The sequence below is a fragment of the Aethalodelphis obliquidens genome, unplaced genomic scaffold (genome assembly GCF_003676395.1).
Source record: "Aethalodelphis obliquidens isolate GAN/ISIS:26980383/991018 unplaced genomic scaffold, ASM367639v1 scaffold1072, whole genome shotgun sequence".
Taxonomy (NCBI): Eukaryota; Metazoa; Chordata; class Mammalia; order Artiodactyla; family Delphinidae; genus Aethalodelphis; species Aethalodelphis obliquidens.
Window position 1 is genome coordinate 1 of NW_020838983.1, and position 7,881 is coordinate 7,881.

Sequence of the window (7,881 nt, forward strand, 5' to 3'; positions counted from 1 at the left end):
GGTTTATGGAACGGGTACGGTTTAGGGTACAGTTTAGGGTACGACAAAGTTTTTCGGTTAGCGTACGTGTCAGGGTATGGATTAGTGTTAGTGTACGGGTTAGGATTAGGGTACGGATTAGGGTAAGGCTTCGGGTAAGGGTTACGGTTAGGGAACAGGAACGGTTTAGGGTACAGGTTAATGTACGACAAGGGTTTAGTGTTAGTGTATGTGTTAGGGTATGGGTTAGTGTTAGTGTACTGTTTAGGATTAGGGTATGGGTTAGGGTAAGGCTTTGGGTAAGAGGTAGGGTTAGGGTTAGGGTTAGGGAGCGAGTATGGTTGTGGGTACAGGTTAGGGTTCGACAACGGTTTAGGGTTAGCATATGTTTTAGGGTACGGTTTAGTGTTAGTGTATGGCTTAGGACTAGAGTACGGGTTAGTGTAAGGCTTCGGGTAAGGTTTAGGGTTAGGATTAGGGTTAGGGAATGGGTACGGTTTAGTGTAGAGTTTAGGGTATGACAACGGTTTATGTTTAGCGTATGTGTTAGTGTATGGGTTAGTGTTAGTGTACGGGTTAGGATTAGGGTACAGGTTAGGGTAAGGCTTTGGGTAAGGGTTCAGGTTAGGTTTAGGGTAAGGGTAAGCGTTAGGGAACGAGTACAGTTTAGGGTACATGTTAGGGTACGACAACATTTTAGGGTTAGCATATGTGTTAGGGTACGGGTTAGTGTTAGTGTACGGGTTAGGATTAGGGTACAGATTAGGGTAAGGCTTTGGGTAAGGGTTAGTATTAGGGTTAGGGTATGGTTTACTGTTTAGGGTAGGGTACAACAATGGTTTAGGTTTAGTGTATGTGTTAGGGTACGCTTTAGTGTTAGGGTACGTGTTAGGATTAGGGGACGGTTAGCGTAAGGCTTCGGGTAACAGTTAGGTTTAGGGTTAAGGTTAGGGTTAGTGTTAGGGAACGGGGACGGTTTAGGGTACAGGTTAGGGTATGACAACGGTTTAGGGTTAGTGTTCGTTTTAGGGTACGGGTTAGTGTTAGTGTAAGGGTTAGGACTAGGGTACAGCTTAGGGTAAGGCTTTGGGTAAGGGTTAGGTTTAGGGTTAGTGTTATGGAACGGGTACAGTTTGGGGTACAGGTTAGAGTATGACAATGGTTTAGGTTTAGCATTCATGTTAGGGTACAGGTTAGTGGTATTGTACGGGTTAGGTTTAGGGTACATGTTAGGGAAAGTGTTCGGGTAAGGGTTAGTGTTAGGGTTAGGCTTAGGTTTAGGGTTAGGGAACGGGTACACTTTAGGGTACAGTTTAGGGTATGACAACGGTTTAGGGTTAGCATACGTGTTAGGGTATGGGTTAGTTTTAGTGTAGGGGATAGGAATAGGGTACGGGTTAGGGGAATGCTTCGTGTAAGAGTTAAGGTTAGGGTTAGGGTTTCGGTTAAGGTTAGGGAACAGGTACTGTTTAGGGTACATGTTAGTGTACTACAACGGTTTAGGGTTAGTGTATGTGTTAGGGTAAGTGTTTTTGTTAGTGTACAGTTTAGGATTAGGGTACGGCTTAGTGTAAGGCTTCACATAAGTGTTAGGTTTAGGGTTAGGGCTAGGGAATGGGTACAGTTTCGGGTACAGGTTAGGGTACGACAACTGTTTAGGGTTAGTGCATGTGTTAGCGTAAGGGTTAGTTTTAGTGTACAGGTTAGGTTTAGGGAACAGATTAGGGTAAGGCTTTGGGTAAGGGTTAGGGTTAGGGTTAGGGAATGGGTACGGTTTATGGTACAGGTAAGTGTACGACAACGGTTTGGGTTTAGCGTATGTGTTAGGGTACGGTTTAGTGTTAGTGTACGGGTTACGATTAGGGTACGGCTTAGGGAAAGGCTTCTGTTAAGGATTAGTGTTAGTGTTAGGGTTACAGTGAGGGTTAAGGAATGGGTACGGTTTAGAGTACAGGTCAGGGTGTGACAACAGTTTAGGTTTTGCGTATGTGTTAGGGTATGGGTTAGTGTTAGTGTACGTGTTAGGATTAGGGTATGGGTTAGGGTAAGGCTTCAGGTAACTGTTAGGGTTAGGGTTAAGGAACGGATACTGTTTAGGGTACAGGTTAGTGTACGACAATAGTTTAGGGTTAACATACGTGTTAGGGTAAGTGTTAATGTTAGTGTACGTGTTAGGATTTGGGTCAGGTTTAGGGTAAGGCTTTGGTTAAGTGTTAGGTTTAGGGTTAGGGTTAGGGAACGGGTACGGTAGAGGGTACAGGTTAGGGTACAACAATGGTTTATGGTTAGCGTACATGTTAGGGTACTGGTTAGTGTTAGTGTACATGTTAGGTTTAGGGTATGGGTTAGGGTAAGGCTTCAGGTAAGTGGTAGGGTTAGGGTTAGGGTTAGGGTTAGGAAACAGGTACGGTTTAGGGTACAGGTTAGGGAATGACAACGATTTGGGTTTAGTGTACATGTTAGTGTACAGTTTAGTGTTAGTGTACGGGTTAGGATTAGGGTACAGGTTAGGGTTAGGCTTTGGGTAAGTGTTAGGGTTAGGGTTAGGGAACGCTTATGGATTAGGGTAGAGGTTATGGTACGACAATGGTTTAGGGTTAGCGTATGAGTTAGGATATGGGTTAGTGTTAATTTACGCGTTAGGATTAGGGTACAGGTTAGGGTAAGGCTTCGGGTAAGGGTTAGGGTAAGGGTTAGGGAACGGGTATGGTTTAGGGTACAGGTTAGGGTATGACAACGGTTTAGGTTTAGCGTACGTGTTAGGGTACGGATTAGTGTTAGTGTATGGGTTAGGATTAGGGTATGGGTTAGGGTAAGGCTTCGAGTAAGGGTTAGGGTTAGGATTAGGTTTAGGGAATGGGTACGGTTTAGGGTACAGTTAAGAGTACGACAACGGTTTAGGGTTAGCATACGTGTTAGGGTATGGGTTAGTGTTAGTGTATGGGTTAGGAACAGGGTATGGGTTTGTGTAATGCTTCGGGTCAGTGTTAGGGTTAGGGTTAGGGAACAGGTACGGTTTAGGGTACAGGTTAGTGTACGAAAACGGTTTAGGGTTAGCGTACGTGTAAGGGTATGGGTTATTGTTAGTGTACGGGTTAGGATTAGGGTACGGCTTAGTGTAAGGCTTCAGGTAAGTGTTAGGTTTAGGTTTAGGATTATGGTTAGGGAACAGGTACGGTTAAGGATACAGGTTAGTGTATGAGGATGGTATAGGGTTAGCGTATGTGTAAGGGTATGGGTTAGTGTTAGTGGAAGCATTAGGATTAGGGTATGGCTTAGTGTAAGGCTTTGGGTAAGTGTTAGGGTTAGGGTTAAGGTTAGGGAATGGGTCCTGTTTCGGGTACAGTTTAGGGTACGAAAACTGTTTAGGTTTAGCCTATGTTTTAGGGTATGGGTTAGTGTTAGTGTACAGTTTAGGATTAGGGTATGGCTTCGGGTAAGGGTTAGTGTTAGCGTTAGGGTTAGGGTTAGGGAACGGGTACGGTTTAGGGTATAGTTTAGTGAACGACAACAGTTTAGGGTTGGCGTACGTTTTAGGGTATGGGTTAGTGTTAGTATACGGGTTAGGATTAGGATACGGGTTAGGTTAAGGCTTCGGGTAAGGTTTAGGGTTAGGGTTAGCATTAGGGAAAGGGTACGGTTTAGGGTACAGCTTAGGGTATGACAACGGTTTAGGATTAGCGTACATGTTAGGGTACGGTTTAGTGTTAGTGTTCGGGTTAGGATTAGGGTACGGGTTAGGGTAAAGCTGTGGGTAAGTGTTAGGGATAGGGTTAGGAAACGGGTATGGTTTTGGGTAGAGTTCAGGGTACGACAAAGGTTTAGTGTTAGCGTATGTGTTAGGGTATGGGTTGGTGTTAGTGTACGGGTCAGGATTAGGGTATGGTTTAGGGTAAGGCTTCGGTTAAGGGTTAGGGTAAGGGTTAGGGAACGGGTATGCTTTAGGGTACAGCGTATGGTACGACAACGATTTAGGGTTAGCATACGTGTTAGAGTACGGGTTAGTGTTAGTGTATAGGTTACGTTTAGGGTACGGGTTGGGTAAGTTTTCGGGTAAGGGTTAGTGTTAGGTTTAGTGTTAGGTCTAGGGAACATGTACCGTTTAGGGTACAGGTTAGGGTACGACAACGGTTTAGGTTTAGCCTACATTTTAGGGTATGGGTTAGTGTTAGTGTACGAGTTAGGATTAGGGTACGGGTTAGTGTAAGGATTCGGGAAAGGTTTAGGTTTAGGGTTAGGGTTAGGGAATGTGTACAGTTTATGGTACAGTTTAGGGTAGGACAACGGTTTAGGGTTAGCGTACGTGTTATGGTGTGGATTAGTGTTAGTGTACAGGTTAGGATTAGGATACGGGTGAGGGTAAGGCTTTGGGTAAGGGTTAGGGTTAGGGTTAGGGTTTGGGTTAGCATTAGGGAACGGGTATGGTTTAGAGTACAGTTTTGTGTACGACAACAGTTTAGGGTTAGCATATGTGTTAGGCTGTGGTTTAGTGTTAGTGTATGTGTTAGGATTAGGGTATGGGTTAGGGTAAGGCTTCGTTTAAGTGTTAGGTTTAGGGTTAGGGTTAGGGTTAGGGGACATATACAGATTAGGATACAGGTTAGTGTACGACAACGGTTTAGGGTTAGAGTACGTATTATGGTAAGTGTTAGTGTTAGTCTACGGGTTAGGATTAGGGTACGGATTAGGGTAAGGTTTCGGGTAAGGGTTAGGTTTAGAGTTAGGGTTAGGTTTAGGGAAAGGGTATAGTGTATGGTACAGTTTAGGGTACGACAACGGTTTAGGGTTACAGTACGTGTTAGGGTACACTTTAGCATTAGGCTACGGGTTACGGTAAGGCTTCGGGTAAGTGTTAGTTTTAGGGTTAGGGTTAGGGAATGGGTACGGTTTAGGGTACAGGTTAGGGTATGACAACATTTTAGGGTTAGCGTACGTGTTAGGGTATGTGTTAGAGTTAGTGTATGGGTTAGGTTTAAGGTACGGGTTAGGATAAGGCTTCGGGTAAGGTTTAGGGTTTGGGTTAGTGTTATGGTTAAGGAAAGGGCACGGTTTAGCGTACAGTTTAGGGTATGACAACAGTTTAGTTTTAGCATACATGTTACAGTAAGGGTTAGTGTCAGTATAGAGGTTCGGATTAGGGTTAGGGTAAGGTTTCGGGTAAGGGAGAGAGTTAGGGTTAGAGAATGAGTACGGTTTAGAGTACAGGTTTGTGTACGAAAACGGTTTAGGGTTAGCGAACGTGTTAGGGTACGGTTTAGTGTTAGTGTATGGGTTAGGATTAGGGGACGTGTTAGGGTGAGGCTTTGGGTAAGTGTTAGGGTTAGGGTTAGGGTTAGAGTTAGGGAATGGGTACGGTTTAGGTTACAGGTTAGGATACGACAATGGTTTTGGGTTAGCGTACGTGTTAGGCTATGGCTTAGTGTTAGTGTATGGCTTAGGATTAGGCTACTGGTGAGTGTAAGGCTTCGGGTAAGTTTTAGGGTTATGGTTAGGGTTAGGGAATGGGTATGGTTTAGGGTACAGGTTAGGGTACAACAATGGTTTAGGGTTAACATATGAGTTAGGGTAAGGGTTAGTGTTAGTGTACGGGTTGGGATTAGGGTATGGGTTAGGGTAAGACTTCGGGTAAGGGTTAGGGATAGGGTTAGGTTTATGGTTGGGGTTAGGGTTAGGGTTAGGGCATGGGTAAGGTGTAGGGTACAGTTAGGGTACGACAACAGTTTAGGGTTAACGTATGTGTTAGGGTAAGGGTTAGTGTTAGTGTACAGGTTAGGATTAGGGTACGGGTTAGGGTAAGGCTTCGGGTAAGGGCTAGGGATAGTGTTAGGGCACGGATAAGGTGTAGGGTACAGTTTTGGGTACGACAACTGATTAGGGTTACAGTACGTGTTAAGGTATGGTGTAGGATTAGTGTACGCGTTAGGTTAAGGCTTCGGGTAAGGTTTAGGGTTAGGGTTATGGTTAGCGAATGGGTACGGTTTAGGGTTCAGGTTTGGGTATGACAAAGATTTAGGGTTAGCGTATGTGTTAGGGTATGGGTTAGTGTTAGTGTACAGGTTAGGATTAGGGTACGGGTTAGGGTAAGGCTTCGGGTAAGGGTTAGGGTTAGTGTTAGGTTTCGAGTACAGTTCAGGATACAGTTTAGGGTATGACAATGGTTTATGTTTAGAGTAATTTTAGGGTCAGTGTTACTGTTAGTGTACAGGTTAGGAATATGTTACAGGTTAGTGTAAGGCTTTGGGTAAGTGTTAGGGTTATGGTTATGGTTAAGGTTTTGGAACGGGTACGGTTTAGCGTATACTTTAGTGTACGACAATGGTTTAGGTTTAACGTACATGTTAGGGTATGGGTTAGTGATAGTATACGGGTTAAGATTAGGGTACAGCTTAGTGTAAGGCTTTGGGTAAGTGTTAAGTTTAGATTTAGTGTTAGCGTTAGGGAACAGGTACAGTTTAGCATACAGGTTAGGGTACGACAGTGGTTTAGCATTAGCATATTTGTTAAAGTACGGGTTAGTGTTAGTGTACGGGTTAGGTATAGGTTATGGGTTCGGTTAAGGCTTCTGAGAAGGGTTAGGGGAAGGGTTAGGGTTAGGGTTAGTGTTAGGGAATGGGTACAGTTTAGTGTACAGTTTAGGGTATGACAAAGTTTTAGGGTTAGAGTATGTGTTAGGGTATGTGTTAGTGTTAGTGTATGGGTTAGGCTTAGGGTATTGGTTAGTGTAAGGCTTCATGTAAGGGTTAGGGTTAGGGTTAGGGTTAGAGTCAGGGTTAGGGAATGCGTACGGTTTATGTACAGGTTTATGTACGACAGCAGTTTAGGGTTAGCGTATGTGTTAGGATATGGGTTAGAGTTACTGTACAGGTTAGGATTAGCTTACGGGTTATGGTAAGGCTTCGGGTAAGGGTTAGGGTTAGTGTTAGGAAATGGGGACAGTTTAGCATACAGGTTAGGGTATGACAACGGTTGAGGGTTAGCATACGTGTTAGGGTACGGGTTAGTGTTAGTGTACGGGTTAGTATTAGGGGACGGTTGAGGGTAAGGCTTTGGGTAATGGTTAAGGTTAGGGTTAGGTTTAGGATTTGGGTTAGGGAACCAGGATGGTTTAGGGTACACTTTAGTGTACGACAACGGTTTAGGGTTAGTGTACGTGTTAGGGTATGGTTTAGTGTTACTGTACCGGTTAGGATTAGTGGGCAGTATACGGTAAGGCTTCGATTAAGGGTTAGGGTTTGGGTTAGGTGTACGGTTTGGGAATGGGGACTGTTTAGGGTACAGGTTAGTGTACAACAACGGTTTAGGGTTAGCGTATGTGTTAGGGTATGGGTTAGTGTTAGTGTATGGTTTAGGATTAGGGGATGTGTTAGGGTAAGGTTTCTGGTAAGGGTTAGGGTTAGGGTCAGGGTTAGGGTTAGGGTTAGGGAACGGGGATGGTTTAGGATACAGGTTAGGGTACAACAACGGTTTAGATTGAAGGTACGTGTTAGGGTACGGGTTATTGTTAGTATATGGGTTAGGATTAGGGGGCGGGTGAGGGTAAGGCTTCGGTTAAGTGTTAGGGTTAGGGATAGGTTTAGTGTTAGTGAACGGGGATGGTTTAGGGGACAGGTTAGGGTACGACAACGTTTTAGGGTTAGCATACGTGTTAGGGCATGTGTTAGTGTTAATGTATGGGTTAGGATTAGAGGACAGGTTAGGGTAAGGCTTTGGTAAGGGTTAGGTTTAAGGTTAGGGTTAGGGTTAGGGTTAGGGAACAGGGACTGTTTAGGATACAGATTAGGGTATGAAAATGGTTTAGGTTTAGCATACGTTTTAGGGTATGGGTTAGTGTTAGTGTACGGGTTAGTATTAGGGGACGGTTTAGGGTAAGGCTTCTTATAAAGGTTAGGGTTAGGGAATGGG

General features: G+C 44.3%; 2 long non-coding RNA genes across 2 annotated transcripts; both read left to right on the top strand.

Moving 5' to 3' along the window:
• Nucleotides 1-85: 85 nt before the first annotated feature.
• Nucleotides 86-1,667, top strand: LOC113616975 (uncharacterized). Its single transcript, XR_003431466.1, has 3 exons — nucleotides 86-140; nucleotides 286-302; nucleotides 1,430-1,667. It is a non-coding gene; the product is annotated as an uncharacterized LOC113616975 (long non-coding RNA).
• A 1,080-nt stretch (nucleotides 1,668-2,747) lies between these two features.
• LOC113616974 (uncharacterized) lies at nucleotides 2,748-7,832 on the top strand. Its single transcript, XR_003431465.1, has 3 exons — nucleotides 2,748-2,779; nucleotides 6,185-6,195; nucleotides 7,737-7,832. It is a non-coding gene; the product is annotated as an uncharacterized LOC113616974 (long non-coding RNA).
• Nucleotides 7,833-7,881: the final 49 nt, after the last annotated feature.